Source organism: Coptis chinensis, chromosome 6, assembly GCF_015680905.1.
Source record: "Coptis chinensis isolate HL-2020 chromosome 6, ASM1568090v1, whole genome shotgun sequence".
Taxonomy (NCBI): Eukaryota; Viridiplantae; Streptophyta; class Magnoliopsida; order Ranunculales; family Ranunculaceae; genus Coptis; species Coptis chinensis.
Genome location: NC_141461.1, coordinates 71945521 through 71969719, shown reverse-complemented (window position 1 = coordinate 71969719; position 24199 = coordinate 71945521). Strand labels below are relative to the sequence as shown.

The 24199-nt window shown below is 36.8% G+C and overlaps 2 long non-coding RNA genes, 1 other non-coding gene and 2 pseudogenes across 3 annotated transcripts; 1 reads left to right on the top strand and 4 right to left on the bottom strand.

Annotated features, from left to right (window-relative positions):
• Nucleotides 1-3422: 3422 nt before the first annotated feature.
• On the bottom strand, nucleotides 3423-12974 carry LOC147494307 (uncharacterized). Its single transcript, XR_015198679.1, has 2 exons — nucleotides 12901-12974; nucleotides 3423-3618 (listed from the first exon to the last, which is right to left on the bottom strand). It is a non-coding gene; the product is annotated as an uncharacterized LOC147494307 (long non-coding RNA).
• LOC147494308 (uncharacterized) lies at nucleotides 5673-6965 on the bottom strand (annotated as a pseudogene).
• Nucleotides 12975-13095: 121 nt separating the features above from the next.
• On the bottom strand, nucleotides 13096-18405 carry LOC147494306 (uncharacterized). The gene is made up of 3 exons (XR_015198678.1): nucleotides 18027-18405; nucleotides 17867-17899; nucleotides 13096-13155 (listed from the first exon to the last, which is right to left on the bottom strand). It is a non-coding gene; the product is annotated as an uncharacterized LOC147494306 (long non-coding RNA).
• A 2650-nt stretch (nucleotides 18406-21055) lies between these two features.
• On the bottom strand, nucleotides 21056-21137 carry TRNAS-AGA (transfer RNA serine (anticodon AGA)). The gene has a single exon. It is a non-coding gene; the product is annotated as a tRNA-Ser (tRNA).
• A 718-nt stretch (nucleotides 21138-21855) lies between these two features.
• On the top strand, nucleotides 21856-23887 carry LOC147494304 (general transcription and DNA repair factor IIH subunit TFB1-1 pseudogene; annotated as a pseudogene).
• The last annotated feature ends 312 nt before the right edge of the window (nucleotides 23888-24199 follow it).

The window sequence follows — 24199 nt, the reverse complement described above, 5'->3', positions numbered from 1 at the left end:
CAAAAAATGAAATTCATAATATTTCGACCCATGTCATATTCGGAATTTCGACTAATTTTGAAATCATCAATATTTGACCCTATGTTGTTTTTTCCGTTTTTTTTAAAAACCAAAATATTGGGCGGAATTTCGATATTCCGTTCCGAATCATGAACATTGGTTGCAGCCCACCCCCGCCCCCTTTGGATCCGCCCTTGCTGAGATGGGTCGTTTTTTTTTAATTTATTTAAGTTATGAACTTATGATACGTGAGGTTTTTTTTAGTTAGATATTAAAGGGAGAAAAAATGGAAATACATTAAATAAGGGAAAGTAACAGAAGTTATGGGGCTGTTAAAGTAGACAGGTGGCACAAAGTTTATAACAGTTATAGAGATTCCATCTCTGTACCCGGTTATAGAGGAACCGGACTCTTATATTTAATTTAAAAAGTTGCATAAATGAATCCAAAACCAATACACTAACTTAATGTAACTGTTATAACCAAATTTAATGTATATGTAATGAATACACAAACACTAAACTTGACTATATATCAAGAGGGCATTGATAAGACCCTATCATCTATCAAGGGGTTGCTTGGCCAACACTGCTATAAATTTGGAAGTGCTGCATTGCATGGACTAAGGCTGAACACCAAAACAAGAAGAGTACCAAGAGTGTATGAGTGCTACTGGGCAGCACAACCGTATGGCGTGATCAAAGTAAACACATAAGGCTCTTCCCGAGGTAATCCAGGCATGGGAGGTTGGGGGGATCCTTTAGAGGAAATAATGGCACCTTTCTCAGAGCGTATGCAGGCAAAATTGGAGTGACTACTTTATATATAGCAAAAGGCCATGCTATTGTGGAAGGGATCAGCAGAGCATTAGACATGGGATGGACACGCATCTGGGTAAAGTCTAATTCCGAAGCTGCTATCAAAGCCTTCAAAACCAATCAAGTTCACTGGAGTGTGAAAGGGAGATGGGAGAATGTTAAAAGGAGATCTGAATGGATCAATCTCTCATGTGCCTGGAGGGAAACTATTTTAGGTGCAGATGCATGCGCTATATTTGGAGCTAGTTACTTAAAGGTGTTAAACAATGGTGGGATCAAAGACCAGCATTCATGAAGAGGCTAGAGAACCAACATACCACTTATTTTAGATTTGTGAACAGAGTCACTTATGTATGTTGGGTCTTGCAAAGGAATGGGGTATCACAATGCCTTATTCCATCTTAGACAATCTTTGTAACTTGATGTAACTGATACCTTTATTCTTTTGAAGTACAATTTACCGTTTATCAAAAAAAAACATACTCTCTAAATAATATTGAGGTATAGTGTGAGTAAGCGGGTGTCAATCAAACCCAAAGATGAGAAGAAGAGAAAACTAACTAGAGTGAAAACTAGGGGGATTAATGGAGAGAAAATATTTTTGTGGTTTTTTATTATACTACAAAGTAACGAATCGAGTTTTTTTAGGTTTTGGTCCTATTATTAGTGTAGTAATTAGGCTTTGGTCCACAAAAGCTTAAATATTAGACTTTAGTCATTCTTCTGCTGTCAGTCAACTCAATTGACCATGGTCAATCTGCTTGCTTTATTGATATGTGCACAATACCCCTAAGAATTAGGGCACAATATCAAATCAAGGTGATAGAGAATTAACCGGCCTAAATAAATAGACTAATTAAATCTTATAATTAAACCGCAAGCGCACAACTATCATTGAAAATACTTGCGGCAAACGGGTCGATTCCACAGAGATTGCTACTTAGGGACAATTGAATACTAAAATATTACCTAACCTAATTCGACAATGTTGTTTTTATAGAAATTTGGAATTGCTATTAACTAAAATTAATTAATTTAACTACGTTTACGAAAATAATAAATTAAACAATTGAGTTTTACCAAGGGAAGAGAATTCTAGGACTATCGAATCCACCTTAAACTTCTGTTTGTATATTTAGAATCAAATTCAATGTTCCAAACTTATACGAGTAGCATTATCAATGAGAATCAACTGCTTTCTCGGAAATATGATCATGATAAATCTTAACTAAACATGAATCTTCTAAGAGTTCAGCACTAATGATCAAACTTAAAAAAATTACTCATCTTTTTACGGCACGAAGAATATTTAAACTTGACATCAACAGTCAACACAAGCTTAACTAATAACAACGAATATTAAACTATATCGCCTGACATATTATATGAAGGATATAAGTTTACTATTAATTTATGAACTTAGAAGAATAAAAGGAATTTGAACTAACTGGTAATCATTAAATTTAATCCCAATACACAAACAGTATCTAAGCCTTAGACTTGGGTTTAGTTACACATAATAATAATAAAACTAAAATTAAAGTAAGGTAAAGAAAAACTCATGTCGACAGCAAGTTCGGCTTGGCCTTCCTTCTTCTTGCTCTTCGGCTCTCTGTTCTAATTCGTGCACCACCCCTTTTGGTTTTTACTGGTATATATCTATATAGGTTGAATGTCGGCCTTTTTCTTCGCTTTTTGTTTCTGTTCGTAAGGAGTTAAAGAGAAATGGGAGAGAATACTAGTATACTGCATTGCACTGGGGCGTGAGCGTAGTATATTATTTATTTGGCTCTCTTTTTTTATATATAATAATAATTATATTTATTTATTTATTTCTAACAATTTCTTGACATTTTAATCCCAAGATAAAAAAATTGTTTTATTCCCAAACAAGTTAATATGTGAAACAGCACTGTGGGTTGTGTGCGACTTCATTTTTACTTGTGCAAGATTAATATAGTTTCCTATGACTTCCAGGAAATGGTAATAAAATGTTACAACTGAAGATGCTCTTATGAAATAACAAGTTTTAAAACCATAGAATGACTAATGCACTAATCCAGCTAAGCAATAGGGTCTGCAGTCTATGCCCACAAAGACATATCAAACAGCTCTAGCTAGTACATAGTTGCAAAGGAAAAATAACATGTTGCAATTACAACCATTTCTACAAATTGAAGAAGAAAGTTCAATCAAAGGTTTACTTCAGAGTGCACATACGCATGAATGTTTATGGATCATAATCAATATCAAGGCCAAAAACCAAACACAATATTGAGACAATTTTTTTGATAGATAAAGCTTTGTCAAAGAAATCCATGATCAACAACTTCTGAAGATCCAATAATACATCAAAGACAATTAAAACACTCAACATTGAACTACAAATATAAATGTCATACAAAATTGAGCATCAAAGAGGCCGAAACGATGCCGACGCTAACTAAGTTTGACATTACAACTTAAGGAAAACAAACTCTTCAATGAAAATTTCGACATAACCTCCTTTGTATTTTCAATATTAAATCATAAAAAACCTGTCATGTCTAGAAATCATTAAACCTGTCATATTACCAGAAGAACCAAAATAACAACATCCCAAAGGTTCTAAATTACTATACATATAACAAGTTGCACAGTTATTTACTTTACAAACTGCTCAAATCAACTCAAAAGACACAGAGAGGGGGGCTAGCAAAAGTCCAAACAACTATAATATAAAAGGCAGTAGTTGAAGTGACAAAATCCATCTGCAGCAACCATCAAAAAATGTCCTCCTATACATTACTTGTGGAAGAACCTGCATAAATCCAAACAACAAAATTAAGCATGATAACGACAGTAGATATTCATTTATGAGAAATATATAATATCTTGATGAAGTGAATTTGCAAACAATATAAATAGAAATAAAGGTAGAAAGATAATACTACATACCGAGATAAAAACAAGAAAATAACATTTCAACTATAAGATTTTCCTAGAACATCAAATGGTTGAAGCAGACAAGTGCAACAAACGATTCTCCTCTTGCAATTGGCCTCTAAGACCAACACATTTTCCAATCTTTTGAAGTCTTTCCAAAGAGAACATAGGGCAAAATGCCAGATCACACAACTTTCTTGTGCGAGACAAAGCAACAAAAGTCAAACTGAGGCTTTCCCTTTCACCAATATCTACCACAGCCTGATCAAGAGTGAGGCCTTGACTCTTGTGAATTGTTATCGCCCAACATAGTACTAGGGCAACCTGAATGCGCTGGCATGAAGCATTACCTGACTTCTAATTTGATGTCTGTGGAGTAATAGGTATTGTATTAGAATCTGGACGGAACCTAGCACCACGATAGTGGTCAAAGTCAACCATAACAGCAAGAGGTATATCTTCTGGTGATTTGCAGCCATTTCCGTAAACAATATCTACAACAGTGCCTTTTGCACCATTAACCAGCCTATTTGTGGTGGCAATGTTTGAACGAAGCATAACACGTGCACCAAGTGATAGACACAGAACTTTCTCCAAGCCTTTTGCATCATCTGACGAAGCCTTGGTAGCGGTCTCACAATTATTTAGTGATACAATTCGAGCAACTGGTTTACCAAGCTCAATAAGTCGGGTGAGATTATAATCATGTGCGGCTGTTTGGTAGGAAAAAGGCGCGAAAGCATCTTTGAAGGTGTTAACCTCATCCATATTGGCGAGGAAATATCCCGAAGTTAGAAATAATTGCCAATCATCGGCGGTTGAAGTTCCATTACTTAGTTTGAACAGTGTTTCTCGAAATGATGCTTGGTCATCCCCTGCTTGTCGAAATATATGTGATAACCGAACACATTTATCGAAACTAGAATACACAATTCCACCATGTTGTTTTTTAATAGACCCACCTTGGGCATATAATGCACTGTCACATACAGGAGGTAATTGACGCATATCACCAACGAGGATAATAGATACATCACCAAATGGCTCGTTCTTTGCGAAAATATCTCGACAATGCCGGTCAATATTTGCAAGCATACTTCTTCCAACCATCTTTGTACTCATCGATAATGATAAGTTTGGTGTCTTTAAAGTCTTCTTGCATCGTCGACATTGATCACCTTCAATCTTTATGGAAGTTTGTTTCACACCTTTACGTTCCACGGTGAAAGATAGTTCATGATGGATGGTTGCACCTCCAATATTAAAAGCGGCAACTCCGGTAGGGAGCCATGACACGACCGCTTTGTTTGTTCTGAAAATTACAAGAATGGCGAATACACAATTGCATTTATGAGTGTAGACTTGCTGTACTGCTCCCCACAAACAATTAACCGAATACATGCTCCGGCTTGTAGGGCTCTAACTACCATATCATGAGCGGTCTTTGTTCATTAGATAAATCATGATCCGGTACAACCGTTTGAGGTTCATGATTTAGTTCATTGCCACCACGAAGAGCATGGACAAATTTTCTATCAATTTCTATATTTGGATATCGATGTAAACCTTCAGCCCAATTGTGTGAAATGTCGAAGTCTCTTCTTCCTAATTCCACAGTTTCCCCAGGGACAAACATGGGCCCCATTGCTGCTGCCATCATCCACTCATCCCGAAGTAAGTCTTCAGTACCAAGCTCTATCTCAATACCATCTTCAAGCTCTTCATCTATCGGTTCTGGAAGAATAATCCCATGAGTGATTTCGAAACCCAAGTCATAGTATCTTTCAGACCACAAGGGAAATTCTCCCGAGCTTCTTGAGAGTTCGATAATGGTGATGAATTAAGACTTGTTGACGACAAAATGATTCCCATTTTTCAGTGTTTGGTAGGATGTCACCGTCTAGCTCCGGAACCAAACGCACAACTGCGTCAACTCGAGAAGTGTGCCAAACATGCTGCTTGAAATAATGTCTTTTGATATATTCGGGAGGGAAATATTTTCATAACAAAAGGTCGTTGCAGATATCTTCCTACAAAGGTTGGATCTGTTCCAACAATTTCATCCTCGTCGGCAACTGTTCGACGGCGTACAATTGATGCTAGCATGCTCTTTTCGCTAACATTTAAGAATACAAACTTTCTGGATGATCGGGTCAATGGGTACCCCATTAGCAAGTGACATACTTCACGGCGAAATATCTCTTCAGAGACACTTTTCATAAGTAGGCGCTTGAAAGCAGATTTTGCATTTTGACAGGGCCGATGAAAATCTTCAACAATATCTTGAAGAGTATCTTTGAAACTTTTTGAAGCTGGTTCAGATTTAGCGGCGTATTTAGCAATGTAATTGACAACAGATTACACTGAAAGGACTGGCGACCAATCAATGTTTGCACGCCAGGTCTGCAAAATCTTACGATTGTGGGAACAGACTAGTTCATCATTTCGGCGGGCGAGGAAACGATACATGTTACTGTTGGGAGGCTCTTCTACAATCTTCAACTGACCAATTACATCAAATGGGTATCTAAAGCGACATATCATTTGTTTGGTTGCTTTGTGTAAGCGCAAACAATGACTCCCACATAAAGAGTGTCGCATGACCCAATTGACCAACGAAACATAGTCATCTTCATTTGTATCAAGTTGTAAATCGAGTGGCAAAATGCGTGCACAAGGATGTTCTTGGAGATTTCTAGACATGCTTGGGTCTGGGTTAACAGTGCAAACAAGTCTATCAAAATAATCAATAACATTAGATCTATCGATAGCACTTGTAGCAATCTTAGTAACATCTGGAGCATCTGCTAGCCAAAGAAATCCATGAACATGACCACTACCACGATTTTGCCACTCAAACCTGTACCAATGATAAACCACAGAGAACTCATATCGTAAGTAATCCCGAAAGAAGAATTCCACTCTTACCTGAAAGAACCAAGCGACAACATTTGGGTTATCATTAATTAACTTTGCGCGTCCCCTTCTTTTATCTAAAGGAGACATCCTTTCAAGATCATTAGAAGGATCTAAAATAGGAAACAGTTCTGGCCATTACATGTCAGCAGCGCTGAGTGTGAAGAAGATGGTTGGTGCACCTAACTGTTTAACCATGGCAGTCAGCTCTTTCAATCTTGTATACCAATAAGACCGGGTACCACGAATGTTGTTAGCAAAATAAGAGACACGATTAGCTAATTGCTTGTCACCGGACGAAATCATATTTCGAATTTCCTCAATTGACAACTCAGCATCCCTTGGATTCTTCCTCACAAAAACATCACCTAAAGAAAGTGTGCGCCACCTTGAAAAGAGAGTTCCAAGCAAAGTAGCGGAATCTCGTATCTCTAACAAATCGGCCATCATGATATTTCATCAAAAACTGGAAGTACGGCAATGGATTGACTTTCCGCTGGCGAGCTTGTCGTAGATCAGCATCACCGTAAGGAAACAAAGTTGGAAATGCCATAACAATATATCCTGGGGTTGAAAACTCATCAATGATGTGAGTTGTTAAAGGCATATGAACATTAGTTTGATCTACATTTGGTACCATAAATGCCCTCCGGAGACGTGCTTGTTGATTGGGTTGTGCCGCAATAGAAATAGTTCCAACAGCATGAAACGCATCAATGTGCAAATCCTGGTTATACAAGTCAGGTGGCCCGTCATCGTCATCGGCTTCCCTAGGTATGGCAGAAACTTCGTTGTCGATATCTTCCACAGTTCGGGACATATGTGGTAGGTCATCAGGTTGTCCATCTAGAGGTAGTCATTCGATAGTTCCATCATCAATAATTATATCATTATAGTACCGATGAAAAGTTTTCAACCAAACCAAGGCTGTGCGTACAAATTCTCGCCGAACACGGAATTCCTTGCTTGCATGTGGCCCCCCTCTATTAATGACAAGAATTGCAGACAAATTAGCGAGCTTGAATGGAAGAACAGTGGCAATCAGATTGACATCTTGGGAGAAATTTATCACATTACCACTGTACTTGTATTGTTGACCCCTAACACGATACACAGACATCATGGGGTGCACCCTGGCAATGAGAATTCTTTCCATATTGGACAAACGAGATAGTTCTAGAGGTACAATGCCCGGATCCATTGAATTGTTAACACTGAACATGCAAGCGTTAGTGTTGTCCCGTTTTCCAACTTGCAAGAGGTACAAATACCTGCATCAATTCTTGTTATAAGCGAGGTTCTCACTTAGTACAAACATATTCCAAGAAAATATACAAAGAAAAGCAATTACCTGCAGAAATCTTTAGATCGGGAAATTTTCTTTTGCATAGAGGACAACTGACCCATGAAATATCATTGCAGGATATTCTAAATACTTGTGCGTTGGAGAGTGGTATGTAGTCGTCTGTAGTAGATGGCAGATCAGTGTTTTCATGGATATTGTCTTCACACACCATAAGTTGAACACCAGGAAGTCTTTGATGAAGAACGTTCTGTGAAATAACTCTTTGACGAGCAATAACAACTCTTTGTCGGGCAATTGTTTGACGTGCAAGTCTTTGCCCAACAACTTTACTACGAAACGCATTAAAGGCGTTTTGAACAACCCTTTCAACAGGGTTTTGCCTTACAAATGCTAATCTTCTACGAGCTTGTCTGGAATTTTGTACTCCATCCATGTGCAATCCACGAGCCAAACCTTTACGAAAGCGATTGTCTAGGCAACGATTAGCATCTCGGTGCTTGGAGGTTTCGCCAATGCGTGCATCTTTTCTTATAGCACTATTAATTGACTGTGTTGATGCATGTTGTGAACTTGTCTGTTTTGCACGAGTTCTCTTCTTTTTTGCAGTATTTGTAGACCTATTATAACACCCCGGCTTTTTCTTTTGTTTTCCTAGTATAAAAAATAATAATAATAATAATAAATAATAATAATAATGAAAACAGATAATGGATAGATGATAACTATCAGTTAAGGATAAAAGTCCCGCAAGTAATAGATAAGGGTTGTCCTTGTTTTTCGGGAAGTTTTCTCACGTAGAGTTTTTGGGGAAAAACACAGCGAGAGTTTTAGACAGAAAAACAGGATTTTTCTGAATGAAGAAAAGGAAGTTTTTTCTTGTAGCTGGCTGATAATCGGAGAGCGCTGCAGGTGAGTAGATATTTTATGGATTTATTTTATTAAATCCTCGTTACTGTCGATTTATTTTCGGTTGAAATAGGTAGTGTTGTTAAAACTTAAAACTATAAAATTTGATATAGAACTGTAGAATCTGAATCTTGATGATCGCGGCGTTAAGCTGTGTCGAAGCTTGAAACAAATTTGTTAATGGTATAAGCCCCACAGCAAGATTTCGGCTTGTGTTCGTGGAGACTCTTTTAGTTGTGGTTTTGAACTCTGAACTTAAACTGTGGAAGACTTGACGCGGGTTGTTAATGGCGTCACCGCCATAAACAAATCGTCCCCAGTTTTGTTGTGTCAGAATGGTTTGTTTTGTTTGTTTTTTTTATGAATGTTAGACTGTTGGGTTGGATGGATGAACTGTGGAGTTGTGGAATGGGCGTGGTGAAGTAGAGGTGGTTGTTTAAGATGAGGGGAAGTCTTTGTGAAGCTTGAGCGACCATTAATGGCGCGTTCAAGCAAGAACCGAACCGTTTCGTTTTTGTTGTTGTTTAACTTTGTTTTGTTTTGATTTTTGTTGTGAGGTTTTGTTGTTTGGTTATGGGTTGTTGATGGTTGTTTGGGCATTTGTTAAAGCTTGAAGCTTTGAACAAGCTTTAATGGGAGGCTTAATCCGGATCTAGTTTGGATGAGGATAGTTGATCTAATGATTTGAAGATTTTGCTTTCATTAAAGTTGTTTGGTTTTTCATGGGGGTCAAAACCGATAGGATGATGGAGGTGGTCGAAAGTGGTGGATTAGTAGTACGACGGTGGAGAGGAGCTGGCTTGGAGAAGATGAACAGATGAATTTCGGTTGGGCCTTGGGCGAAATCTGTTTGGTTTGGGCGGTTTCAGTTTTGGGCTTTAGGCCAAGTTTTAGTTTTGAGTTGGGCCGGTTTTAAGTTATTTTGTGGGCTGGTTTTATAAATCTAAGTGGGTCAGGTTATAATTTATGAACAGTAAGTTTAGATTGGGCTTGGGCCGAATCAGGCAAGTGGGCTTGAGTGTTTTTGGATATTTTCATTTTGGCCTTAAGTTTAAACTTTGGGTCTTAGGCTTTGGGCTTTTGGGTTAGAGGAGTTTGGGGTTGGTTGACTGCTGTTGACCCTTGGCAGGTTGACTTTGACTTTGACCAGAGTTGACTTTGACCAGAGTTGACTTTTGACTAGGATTGACTTTGACCAGTTAACCTAATTTGACCTTTTAACTCGGATTATGATTTGGGTTATTAAGATAGGTCTAGGGCTATTAGCATGCTTGGCTTTAGGCTAAAACTTTTCTATATATACGTGTGTACGTGTATTAACTACTATATGATTTTGTAGTATTTTATGATATGCAACGTTATGACACTTAGACATCCATATAATTAATAACGCGTAAACCAAAAATACATGAATCAAGATACTCTTTCGTTCTCTGAAATAATTTATACGATATATTTCAATAATGCGTAAACAAACTTACCGCACTCTTTTAGAACTCTCTACGCCTCAAGTTTTGGAATTTAGTTTTATGACTATTGATGTCATATGTTAGGTGGGCATTTATTGAATGTGCCATAAATGGCCCGTTAGCGTTATCTATGGGTATTCATTGAATGTGCCATGAATGACCCGGGTATTCATTGAATGTGCCATGAATGACCATATTCTTTGGACTGCCCTAGAGAGGAACTAAGGTATTCGCCTTGCGGGTTAGTTGTATTCTTTGATTATGCGAGTGTTTGGGTTTACTTTTGAATACATATAGGATATCTACATATGTTATATACAAGTTCTAACTTTCTTTTGCAGGAGGGTAGGACTTAATAATATTTTGTGCAGGGACGCGGTCCTACCCTTATACAGCAATGGATATTGGTAAGTATTAAGTCAAGTTTTTAGATATTAAAACGAGTTATTAAAATGAGTTAATATAATGAAAGTTTTGCTTGGGAAGAAACTATGCCGGTTGAGATGACGGAACTACATTTCTTCCCAACTGAGAATGATTAGGTTATGATAGAGTTAAAGTGTTAGTTGGATAAGAAAAGATTTGAATGTTTATATGTGGTTAGTCTACTCATACCAGCAAATTCCATTTTGCTGACCCATGTTTGCTTTGTTTTAGCAACGTGGGTGTGTTCTTGGGAACACAGGTGGAAGGCAGTGGAACCGCGGCATGTGATTTGGATCCTCTTTGGGAGGCGATGCGGGAGTTTAGTTTATTAGGTCTGATCTTTTGGAACTATGTAATAACGTAGTTTTCTTTTCATATGACATGAGAATCCGATGTTGAAGACATGTTATTCTTAGAGTGGTTTGATATTTTATTGGGATGGAAGAAAGTCTTTTAATAAAGTGATGGTTGAGGAATTTTGGAGATTTGTGTTGTTAAGATTTTTATGATGTGAGTTTTAGGTTTTGACACGTGTTGTATCCACCCCGTCATAGCCTGGGTTTTTAGACAATTGAATATAGTGATGTTTGATATATTTATATTTCAAATATTCATTTTTTTTTTATTGTTTAGAAATTCGGGCTGTGACACCTATCATGCTCTACACTTTGCCTTATGAGGGAATGTCGTACTGCATCCATTTGCAATCCACGAGCCAAACCTCTACGAAAGCAAAGTGTTCAGGCGAGCGACGATGAGCTTCTCTGCTTTCGGAGGTTTGGCAAATCGTCGCGGCTTTTCTTCTAGCACTATTAATTGATTTGCGTCGATGCATCGCTCACTTGTGCATTTTGCACGGGCTATCTTCTTTTTGTAGTATTTTTTGCCCTTTTCTGCTCCACCCGTTGCATTTTGTGGGAAATGCTGTTATTATCAACTGGGCATGCAACCTTTAGATTACGTAGCCACTGAATGAGCGGGCAATTGTCTGCTAAATCAAAATCAGATACACTATAGCTAGTTGCAAAGATTTATCTACTTGACTTCCAACCCTGTCATAACCTCTTGAAGTATCTGTTGGATATGGTAGATTGTCAACCTTTTGAATACGGGGTACATTTTCTGGTAAATCAGATATAGTCTCCCTTACCAAAGAATTTGGTGCAGGAATTCCAACCGTACGAACCCAATCAATGAGCGGGCAATTTTCATCTAGATCATCGACCCTCTCCCTTGCTGAATATATTTCTGCATAATTTCTAACCATGTGATTACTAATAGAGGATTCTGGGTGATCAGGTCTCCTATGAATATGCATTGAACTCTCAGGTTGAGATGTCACCGCCGTCATAATCTGAGAAGAAGTACGTCTGGAAATAATTGTACGTCTTTGGTAGTTGGATATGCAATTTCGGTAGGTAGTCTAATCTCGATGGATGCTGAAATTTGGGCGAAAAAAGATTTCACGGGGCCGACGATTATGAAGACGGCGCCGGTAGTAGTAGTTGGTAGGGTAGTATGTCGATTCCGACGACTATAAAATCTACCAAAGAACCTATCAATTTGGTGTAGTGCTACTGGTAAACCTTCAACAGCTGCATCCATTGTGCATTAAAACACTGAGAGTGGAAAAGTAGGGACAAGAGGGAAGTCTTCTTATGTCGTGTCAATTGAAATTCCTACATGGTGGGCAAACTGGAGCATTAAATAGTTGAAAGTTTTGCTTAGGAAAGTTGTTTCTTTTCTCTAACGGGAAGTTAAGCCAAGAAAAGTTTAATAAACGGATAAAAACTATAAAGTCCAACTACTTCAAACTTATTATTTCAACCGTGGTTGTCATAAATGTGAAAAACTTGCAATATATATGAAACATAAATATGACTTTGTTATATATAAATGAAATAATGAAATTTGGGTCATTATTACTCAATACTCGCCTATTAAATGCACCCAAAGTAACTAATGTATTAGGAGATATTAAGAATATTAAGCGCAAGAGAAATGCATGAATATTAACGAGGATTGCACGACTTATATGAGACCGTCTCCACCAATTGCATTACCATGTAAATCGTAGTTTCAAGGTGAAAACAAATTAAAACAAGGAGTAAAGCAAATGCGAATAAATACATACCAATTTGTTTGACAAAAATATCTCCAAGAAACATAAATACTCGGAACGAAAACAAAACCAAAAGAACTGGACCTGCAAAGACAAAACAAATAGTGGTTAGCTTTGGAAATATATTGTAATGACAACGGGTAGTTAGAGGCCAAGAAAATATTAGTTGTAGGATTAGGAATACCACAAATCTGAATGAAAACATATCGCTTCCTTTTTTCAATATTTTCCACAATAACAGAAATACCTAGAACCAAAAATGTGTAGCTGTAAAAACATAAGAAAATGGTTAGCTACATGGGAATATAGATATTCAATAAAGTAAATCTACATAACGATTTGGTTGCTTTTATATGTTGAATTGTTTGGAAATGCTAATGTAAAGTTGTATCTTATTTCTTGTTATTCCTTTTGGATAATATTTCTAACAAAATTAAAGCATAAATACACTTTCAAATTTAAAATTGAACTTACATGCAGTTGACATAAACAAACAAAAATTCTCAATCATGATTTAAACATATAGATAATTGGTTTATTCATCTAATAAGGCTTGGTTCCACATCTTCAAACCTCCCCAAATGTGTAAACGCTAATGGATCTTAAGTTGGTGATGTGGTTGGGGCTTTCGACACCGACACCAGTGGTTTAACCCACTAACCGTAAGCCAACTTGCATCCCTTCTATTGGGTTATTGGGACATGACATGGTAGAATATGCATGAATGATATATATAAAGAAATACACATGGAAAATAGCGCAAAGGAAGTACCATTAATAAATGTGTTGTCCTAGGACAGAAGCATACAACTAATCATATTTGGCAAGAGTAAAGGGTAACACCGAATACGTCAAATATTGCACAGTGAGTAAAGGGTAATAAATATTGTTTTTTGTCTTGGAATTGTTTGAAAATGATAGAGTAAAGTTGTATCTAATTTATTGTTATTCGTTTTGGATAAATTTGTTCACTAATTTAAAGTTAAAATACATTTCCAAATAAATAAAATACATTGCCAAATAAATAAAACAATATAATTTAAAATATTGGACTTACATGCATTGGTGGAGGTTGGTGTATAATGCGATCATGACAAAGATTAAATCCCCTCTTTTCTTGCATTATTACAAGTAGACATCTTGTTATTTGGGTTTTCTTGATCTCCATCAAATTCTCTGCTACGCTTTGGAGCAAGGTGATTTACTTCACTTATGGCAGAGGTATTGTTTTGAAGAAACGAAAAAACCGATTGACGACTCTGGTCCCATGTGTTGACATATATAATTTCTTTTTTGATGGAGTAAGAAGTAAAATCAACACGGTCATTTTCAAGATCAGCGGTGGTTGGATTGAATGGAACACAACCAAACTAGCATAGTACTCGAAGTGGCACATACGGAGTGAAACCATGAAGGCCGACAAGTACAATACTTTGTCGACCTTGAATATGTAGATAAATATCTCTATGACACAAGAGCCAATCACATTTCCACTTGATGTCCTCCGTCTTCAAAGAATTTAAGCTGGTGTACCATGCATTAGCATCCTTAGGAATTGTATAAGGATGCTTGCTAATGCTTGTTTTGACAAGATTATATCTGCTATCTCCAACACTTTTCATTTTCACCAAGGAATTTGATAAGTGCTCATATGCCCAAACTTGAAGAAGTGGAATGCATCCTGAAAGCTTGTTATGTCTATTTATGACACAATTGGTCAAACCTATAAGAAGTTCTGCTAATATCATTGGTACGATAGTAACGCTCCCAGTTCTAACTTCTTGAATAATTTTGCATAAAGAGGCATCAATTTTGTTTGTGTTATTCGGAAGAAGAACATGTCCCACAATTGCTAAGTCTATTGAATTTGCACGCCCTAACGAATTTTTTATATCGTTTGGATCACCAACATTCAAGTGTCTAGCGATAAGAAAATCAAGAGAGCAAGTTTTCACTTGACCATTTGTTTCTTTTTCAAGAGTTTTTTTGGAGATACGCAGGAAATCGACAAGTTCCTTTATATAGCTATCTTTTAGGTGGGGAAAAGCAGGGCTTCCTTAAAGAGACATGCCAAGAAGATGAGAACATTCTTCTAGTGTAGGACAAAGTTGATGAGGGCCAAATTTGAAAACCATGTCATTTGGCTCCCAACATCTAACAAGTGCTTCTATGAAAATCCAATTGATTTCGAGTTTAGCTAAAGTTAGTGTGTTTCCCATACCACTCTTTTGCCTCCAATTGATCCAATCACCACTATTCCAATCATTGTTAATGATTTCCAATAGGCTTTTATTAGGCACTTTGGTATTCATTATCAAGTTCTCCACTCCCTCCTATAGAAATAAAATAGTTCAATTAGAATACGAGAAAAATTTATCTGTCTATGTAGATTATACTGAATGCATCTAGTAAGGCTTGGTTCCACATCTTCAAACCTCCCCGTAAGTTTAAACGCTAATGGATCTCTAGTTGGTAATGTGGTTGGGGCTTTCGACACCGACAGTAGTGGTGTAACCCACTAGCCGTAAGTCTACTTACATCCCTTCTATTGGGTTATTGGGACATGACATGGTAGAAAATGCATGAATGATATATATAAAGAAATACACTTGGAAAATATGCAGAGGAAGTACACATAATAAATGTGATGTTCAAGTAAATTTGATTGAGAAGCTAATTAGCAACAACATTCATATCATATTGTGCTTGATCGCATGTTAAAATTAATGAGATTTCTTTATATTTGTAACTGAGTTTTTATATGTGATTGTCTTAGGGATCGTGTTTTCAACTATGAGTGGTGCTGCCTGAGGGGTCATCTCACATTTCAGTTTCTTGTGCTTGAGGTATCCTTCCACATAAATACTGGATCTTAAATGTAGTCGGATTTGGGAGTACCGGAGGCTAGATCTGATTTTGTGCATGATTTACCATTGAGTTGAAAAATTATGCACCTGCCAAAAAAAGAATATGCTCATGTCTTATATTCTTGTTTAAATTGTCACTTTTGTATGTTTAATCTGCTTTTGTTTACCTGTGTAGAAAACGGATGAGGGCCTACTGATAAGGTAAATTTCTTAACTATCTCTGCGGGTTTGTGTCAACTTTGTCTTTTCTGATTAGCATGTGTGCTGGTGCCTGGTTGTAAGCTTGCATTCAGCGCTAACAAAATCAGGTGAACTCATGGAACATAGGATCAAACTGAGAAAGAGTCCTTCCTCTTTAGTTAAGTTTGCTTAAAGCTTTGTTCTGGACTATGTCTCTGCAATGTGCGGGTAATACCTTTAAAATTCATATCGTTTTTCATCCACTATAGTATTATATTGGATATTTGTCATAACTCCTTTGATAAATATTACTGAATTGTGTTTTGCCACACTTGGTCGAGTCACCCTCGTTCACTCGATTTCTAAGTTGGTATGTAGTCTTAATTTGTTTGAATACTGTATGTGATTTTGATGAAAAATGATATTAGTATGCCTACTGATATTAAATTTCCTTGATATATGAACAAGCATGACTATTGCCTACTTTTTCGTAGGACCAAATGTAATATTTTATCATTATTTACCGCGGATTCCATGTACTTTTAGTTTCTAATTATCTACTCTTACGATGTGTGACTTTGCCTAGTGTTGTTCAAGTCTAATGATCTCGACTTGTACCTCGGATAGAAAATTGAATAATTATGTGATTATGGATATTCGCCTATTGAATGAAATGGAGCCTGTATCACAAGTTTTGTACATCTGCTATGACTGAACTTAATAAGAGATTTCTAAAAAACATAATCGTATTTTCTTGTATCAATGTTGATGGTGAGCTCATAAACTAACTTTGTTTGTTAAACTTCTACGAATATCTGAGATACTATAAACTTTTTCTGTGACACATGATAAACATGTTTGTGACGTATCATAAACATTTCATAAAGCTTCTTACAAAAGAGTTTATTTCGAGTTCTAATTCAATCTCTTTGATTCTATAAAGTGTATTTTTTCTTTCAAGAAAACTTGGTGTTCGTTTCTATCTCTCACGGATGATGTCGGTCGATTCTTTGTTGCCCTTGAGAGCTTACAATGAAACTGTAGTTTTAGGAAGCCAAGGTGCAAAATTGTAGCATGAAGTTACTAAATGCCTTTCTGTGGTTCCAATTGAGAAGTAAGGTGATTTTAATATCTTTGGCCTTGTTTATTGTATCCACATCTTCAAACCTCCCCGTAATTGTAAACGCTAATGGATCTCTAGTTGGTGATGTGGTTGGGGATTTCGATACCGACACTAGTGGTGTAACCCACTAGCCGTAAGTCTACTTACATCATTTCTATTGGGTTATTGGGACATGACATGGTAGAACATGCATGAATGATATATATATATAAAGAAATACACATGGAAAATAGGCAGAGGAAGGAAAAAGCAATGAAAGCAACCAAATTTTGAAATTTCATCAATGATTGAAGAAGAATGATACCAAGAACAAGAAGCCTAGGTACTTCACAGTTCACACACAAAACACATACATCTAATCTAATAGCAACAATCTCTCTCCAGTTTACCATTATGGGGAGTTATTGAAAATTAGTGGTATATAAAAAACAGATCGAGCAAGGTGTAACAGAACGAGTGATGCCAACTGTAAATCAAAGAAAAGAAGCAACACGACTTGAAACACTCATTAGTATTAACGTATTAAGGTCGAAGGCACAATTGAAATAAACAAATAAGTAATCTAAGAAAAGGCGGCAGAATATGATACCTTTTCCATTTAAAAATTAATTTTTTGGGGTGAAAATCTAGAATAAAACAACAGCATTCATTGATTGGAACTGTAATGTAAACAGGAAAAAATCGAAATAGAGATCCTTCAAAACCTACAGCGATTAAGGAATAAAAAATACGAAAACAGTTTCGAAATATGTACCGTTAAAATAGGGATGGGAAGAAGGTTCAAAACCAAAGTTTAAACAGAACTAACCTTTTGTATGGCAGCTTCATTAATCAGTGGACCCTGAAAAAAGAAGACAACTGAAATCAGTGTAAGCAGATTATCACCATTTAAAAGCGTACAAATGGTTACACTGGGGACCGGCTCAACAAAATGATTTTTTGGGGTTTTCAATGTAAATATTAATTACCGGAAAATAGTGCTACCATGATCTCTGAAAATGAAGGCCTCAACTTTGGGACTCTGCAATTTTCCAGCAAAGCAGATTAAAAGTCTGTGATTCCATCTAAGTTCACTAAAAGAAAGCATTATGAATTACAAACTGCATATAAGAAAACCGTTTTAAATGAGAACGAGTTAGGTATCCTAGAAACATACGTTTCTAATCTCTTTTGAGAATTGAAACAACATATAACCGAATGTGAATTCTAAGGAGAGATAAATAAAGAACTGGCCCTAAGTTTAACACTATTTTGTTTTCACAAAAAAAATGTAACACCTAATGAAACATTGAAATCTTACGTTTGCCACCGGAAAATAGAGAGAGAGAACGAATATACTGATTACCGGAAAATAGAGAGAGAGAACGAATATACTGATTACCGGAAAATAGATAGAGAGAACGAATATACTTAAATCTCTTACCTACTGAAAATGGAGAGAGAGCGAATCTAACTGAGAGCGATAATAGAGGAAAAATTGGAGGATTGAATACCTGCGTCACACCATATGTAAAACCATTTCCAACTTGCAGATTTTTAGGCGAATCCGAGAGCGAGAATAGAGAGACGATTGGGAGGCGATGATAGGGGAAAATAAGAAAAGAGGGGGGGTACGGACAGACAAAAAAGAAGTGTTATTTGGGGGTACGGTCAGACACAGGAGAGGTTGACACGTAGCAAGTGGTTTTTTATGTGACTTAAAAAAAGCGACCTCAAGAATTCGCTATGCTCACGGATTACGTGCGATTCTATCCCGCTAGAAAGGACGGAGCCAGGAATCTGATCTAGGGGCTAGTGTATATTCACAATCAAAATACAAGACGGCCGGACGGAGCCAGAAATCTGACCTAGGGGAAGTTCTTATACTATTTCAGAAAATGAAATAGCATGAAGCGTGTTTACCACTTTAACTATGTAATTAACAAGGGATAACAAAACGTATTAGTAAATGAAGTAAAACATTCAAATTATGAACACACTCTATAGATCTCGGAAAGAAACAACCAACGCAGGCTAGGAGAAAGCAAAAGCTTGGCCACTTTAAGCTCCCCACAGTCACTTATATAGACTGTTTTAAGAGTTCTATTCCATATATTACGTGCACTCTCAGCTCTTTTATCTCCAAAAAACTAAGCCAAATCATTGAATTGGCATATCCGATCGGATGGTTTCTAAGTAAGTATAACAACTATGGTCATCACCACATCAAGGCCGGAAAACAAAAATTACCACATCCCCCAAGATGAGCCAATTAGGATCCCCTAGATGAATTAGAGTCTTTCCCGGTAAAAAAAAAAAAAATCCTAATTGGCTCATCTAGGGGCCGGGAGGGGGATATGGTAATACTAGTTAACCCAAATTCACCACTTATATTTTTTTCATTCTTCTACTACAAATTCACTCACGCTACACTATAGTCCAACATATAAATTATATATTGTACATATAAATTAACCATAAAATGACTTATACACTGTCTAAAGTAATGGAAACAACACCACAATTGGAATGACAGTTTCTACATACATATATCTGTCATCAAAAAGTATGATTGCAAAATCAAAGAGGATATACAATTAATCATGATCACTTGTATCCACATACCACATTTACAAACAAAAAGAAGCTATTGGTTTGTTAGCCTATATCCTCCTATACAAAAAGATCGAACAAGGAGCTCAAGTAGCCAAGTCAGGCATTTGAAGCCGCTTTCGCCGAGTTTTCTTCAAGACATCAAAAGCATATAATGTAGAATCTTTATTAAATTGTCTAGCAATATCTTTCTCAATAAACACAATCAAATAATTTGTTAGATAATCATTTTTCATCCTATTACGTATTCTGGTCTTTACAATCCTCATCGCTGAAAATACACATTTCGATGTAGCAGTTGAAACAGGTAAAGTCAACATAAGACGAATCAGATCTATAAGATGATAAATTGTTGACTTTTCTGTTTCTACCAAAACTTAACACAACTTGAAAATGGGTGACAAATTTTGAAACTCAGAGTGTATGAGAATGTCATTTGAGATTTTCTTACTCAGTGAAATCCATCGGATAATAATTATTTGCAAGCTCGCAAATATCATTAATTTTGAATGATCTATAATTGTTCCTGGGATCTAAAGCCGAACTAAGAACAAACAATCTCATTACACCCTCCTTAAACATGTGATTTAATTCTTGCAGCTGTGAATCAATTGTACCCATGAAAATTTCAACTCAAAAATGATGCCCATTGGTAAGGGAATCTTGAGTAGATTAATGATAAAATACTTGGGTTTGATATGGCGCTCCTACACCTATTATAAGAAGACAATGTTGTGGCTTCACGTTTTAAAAACCTAGTCAAAAATTTTGAGAGGGCGGTAGTAAAATATTTAAACTTATTTTGAGGGGAGTGAACTTATACGTATTCAAAAAAATTCATACTGATAATACATAAAACATAATGGTTCTTCAAAACCTTAGGGGGGGGGGCGACTGCCCCCTCCACCCCCTGTCTCCATCTATGCCGCTAGATTAGGTACGGTACTTTAAAAAGGCTAAATTGACGCTGTGTCTTTTTCTTATAAAAAAAAACTAGTTATTTGGACACAAATTACTTTATTCGGGAATGTTTTTTTACATGGAGAATTTTGGAGATAAGGAGGGGTGGTAATTATAACTGCCTTACACCTGGCAGGTAATAAAAATAAAAAAAAAAATCAAATTTATTCCTTGTGAGGGGGTGAGTGCCCCCTCCACCCCCCTGTCTCCATCTATGCCGCTAGATCAGGTACGGTAAAAAAGGCTAAATTGACGCTGTGTCTTTTTCTTATAAAAAAAAAACTAGTTATTTGGTCACAAACTACTTTATTCGGGAATGTTTTTTTACATGGAGAATTTTGGAGATAAGGAGGGGTGGTAATTATAACTGCCTTACACCTGGCAGGTAATAAAAAAAAAAAAAAAAAAATTTATTCCTTGTGAAATTTTTTTTTAGAGTGGAAAGCGTGGACGGCAGGATTCGAACCTGCGCGGGCAAAGCCCACATGATTTCTAGTCATGCCCGATAACCACTCCGGCACGTCAACAATTTCTGATTGAAAGTGATGATTAGTCATTATAATTGAAACTACCTGTTAGTTTCGACTTGAAACCACCTTCCCAACTGAAAGTTGTTATGAAAAGTGTACAAGTTTTTGTCACCAAATATATGATTGATTAGAGTGCATATTAGCTATGGGATTAGATGAATAAAAAAAAAACGGCTCCAAGATCTGCTAGCTGATCATGAGTTCATAGCCATATATATAAGTATTTAAGATTACCAGGTGATGTGCACTCTTAATCATTTCAAATGCTAGTTCATCATAACCAATCAGTATTTATCACCAAAAAACTGATTGATTAGAGTACATAGTAGCCATGGGATTAGATGAATAAAAAATAATAATAATAAATTCTAGAGGTTACCAAAACTACTTACCATTGACATGTAAGATTTCAAACAAATATTTTGAACCACCGATTTGAGCTCTTGTTTCTTTGGGTTTGTTGGTTTTAGATGCAAACAAACCATCTTTATTGTTGGGAAGATGTTGATGATGATGCTGTTGTTGTGGGCGTATCCCAAAAATCTTGGGGGATATTTAGGCTAAAAACTTGATGCCCAAGTAATTACACTGTTTCGTGGTTTTTTTTATCTTATCTTGTGTCCCTAGTTTTATTAAATAAATTAACCGAATTATATAGAAGAATTATCAATATGAACAATGCAATGGGTGTGTTCATTTGTCATTATCATTTCACTCGATTTTTACTGGTAGATTGGATTAGGTCAATGTTGTCTCTAATGAGTAATGAGTGGTGGGAATGGGTTTTACAATTTATTTATATCGGTTCCAATCATTAATCATCGTCACTGGGGTCATTGCTTCAATCCTCTGATCGCAGTTATCGACGTCTGAGGTATTATTTGGTCAACCTTGGTTGGTTAGTGATCATGGAATTGTTTGCAGCTCATTTGCTATCGTATTTGAATTGGTCACTTATTTTCTTGCTTTTAGGTAGGAACTGGTTAAAGCTTCATCGACTTCGATGTTCAAATTCTTCAACTCAAGAGTTTAGTTACTTTGTTTTAGGGAAAAATACAGTTAATTCTCATGAGCTCTTACATTTTCGCTTGCTTGTTGTTAGGTCCAACACATCTTGCTCCTTTTTGGTCCATAAGAAGAAAGAAATGACAGCTCCCGAGTTGTTATGCGGGTTAAGTATAAGAACTCAGTGAAGGATCCTGGCGTTCAGGGAGTGCTGATAATGAACGGAGACAGATTTATGTTTGCACCTGATGATCCTACTTCTGTAAAGCTTAACGTTGGGGTAGAATCAATTAAACAGCATCTAGTTAGCAAGAAGGCAGCCCTTCTAAATCTGACACTAGATCCTGCTATCATCCAAGGGGGATATAGAAGTGCTATGCTTGAAGTTGCAGATGACAAACTACCGACCACTGGTGGGAGCAACCAAGTCACAGTTAACTTGACCGTGGAAACCATTCATCAGATATTTGCTGAAAAACCAGCTGTCCATTTGGCATACAGGAAACTTGTCCCCAATAAGATGTCAGAAATTGAATTTTGGACAAACTATTGTAATGCAGAATTTCTGTACAGGCAAAAATATGTTGTTGCTGCTGTAACTGCAGCTGCAGCTGATGATGATGAGGTGATTGGTCTTCTTTTTAAGCTTGATGAAATATTGGCCTTAGACATGGAACCTTAGACATGGAAGCTGAAGAAGGTGATGATTACATGCATCTTCAGGATCATAAAATTCTTTGTGATGAACGTAAAGAAGCTATTGACTTAGCGTATGATGAACACTCTTTCAAAATCTTAACCAACATGCAGCAGTTGTACTCGAAGGAAGAACATTAAGGGACACTTCGACATTAGCAGAAGCATTTTCTAGGTCCAAACAGGCTGAGCTGGATGAATCCAATGTGAATGCACCTTGAACGAGGTTGGAGAGGTTTACCGTTTGACTGAGATCGAAGATCTACAATATCCTCATAACCTTCGTTCTGCACCTCTTTGTATTAAGGATCTCCAACAGTATTTTGATTCTCAGCAAGCTAACTCTCTCAGAACTTTGGGAGATGCAGAGATTGGCACAAAACCAATCAATCTCGGGTTGGGTACTCAGAAATCATTTGGTTCGTTAAAAACTGTTATTTGGGAGATGAAAGAGAATAAATTTAGTGATCCCGTTGATAGGTCTGGTACGCGCTTAAGGTTCTAAATGGATTGATTCAGCATCACTCAAGTGCCAAGTATCACATTGGCAAAAGCCCTCAGGAAAGTGTCCTTGACAGACTGCCGAACTCGGAATTACTAAAGCACTTCTGGTCATCTTATCCAATTCCAACAACATACCTCTCCACCAAGGTGAACAGATTAAAGGACGCAATGTCTGAGATATATCCCAAGCTACAAGGGGTAAAGGAATCTGTACAGTTTGAATTTCAACATCAAGTTTCTCTGCTTGTTCACCCTATGCTTAAGTCTCTAGATGCCGCATTTTTACATTATGATGTACAGGCGCAGAGGTGAAAGGAGAATAGTAAGGAAACACCTAATGCTCTTAGGGACAGTTGCCAACTGCCTATATGATTTTGGACAACACCTACATTTTTGGATCCAAGATATATTTGATTGGAAATAACTATGTTGCTATGCATCATATGACTTTGATTGGTACTCTGCAATTCTAATACGATTTAGCACTATTGCACCAGTAATAGCTTCATTCCACCAAAAGAAAATGTAACAGCGTAATTCCATTTTCCCCTCTCTGAGTCCTGTCAAAACTGGTCTTGAAGTGCATTAAGCATAAGGCAATCCCAACTCAATTTGAAATGGTTCTAAAGTTTGAAATGTGATATGCAATGACCAAACAGTAGTATTACTTTAATTTCTATCTAGCTTGCGTAGTCCAATACCTCTTACTTCCTCCATAAAACTTGAGAAAAGACATTCTCCAATAGTAGGAAAGCTTTTGTTGTTGATCTTGAGAAGGCACGTGAGAACATTTCTCTTGAGTCTTGAGACCTCTAGGAGAGTGGAGTGGAAATGTCTTGAAAGACGCTTCCTAG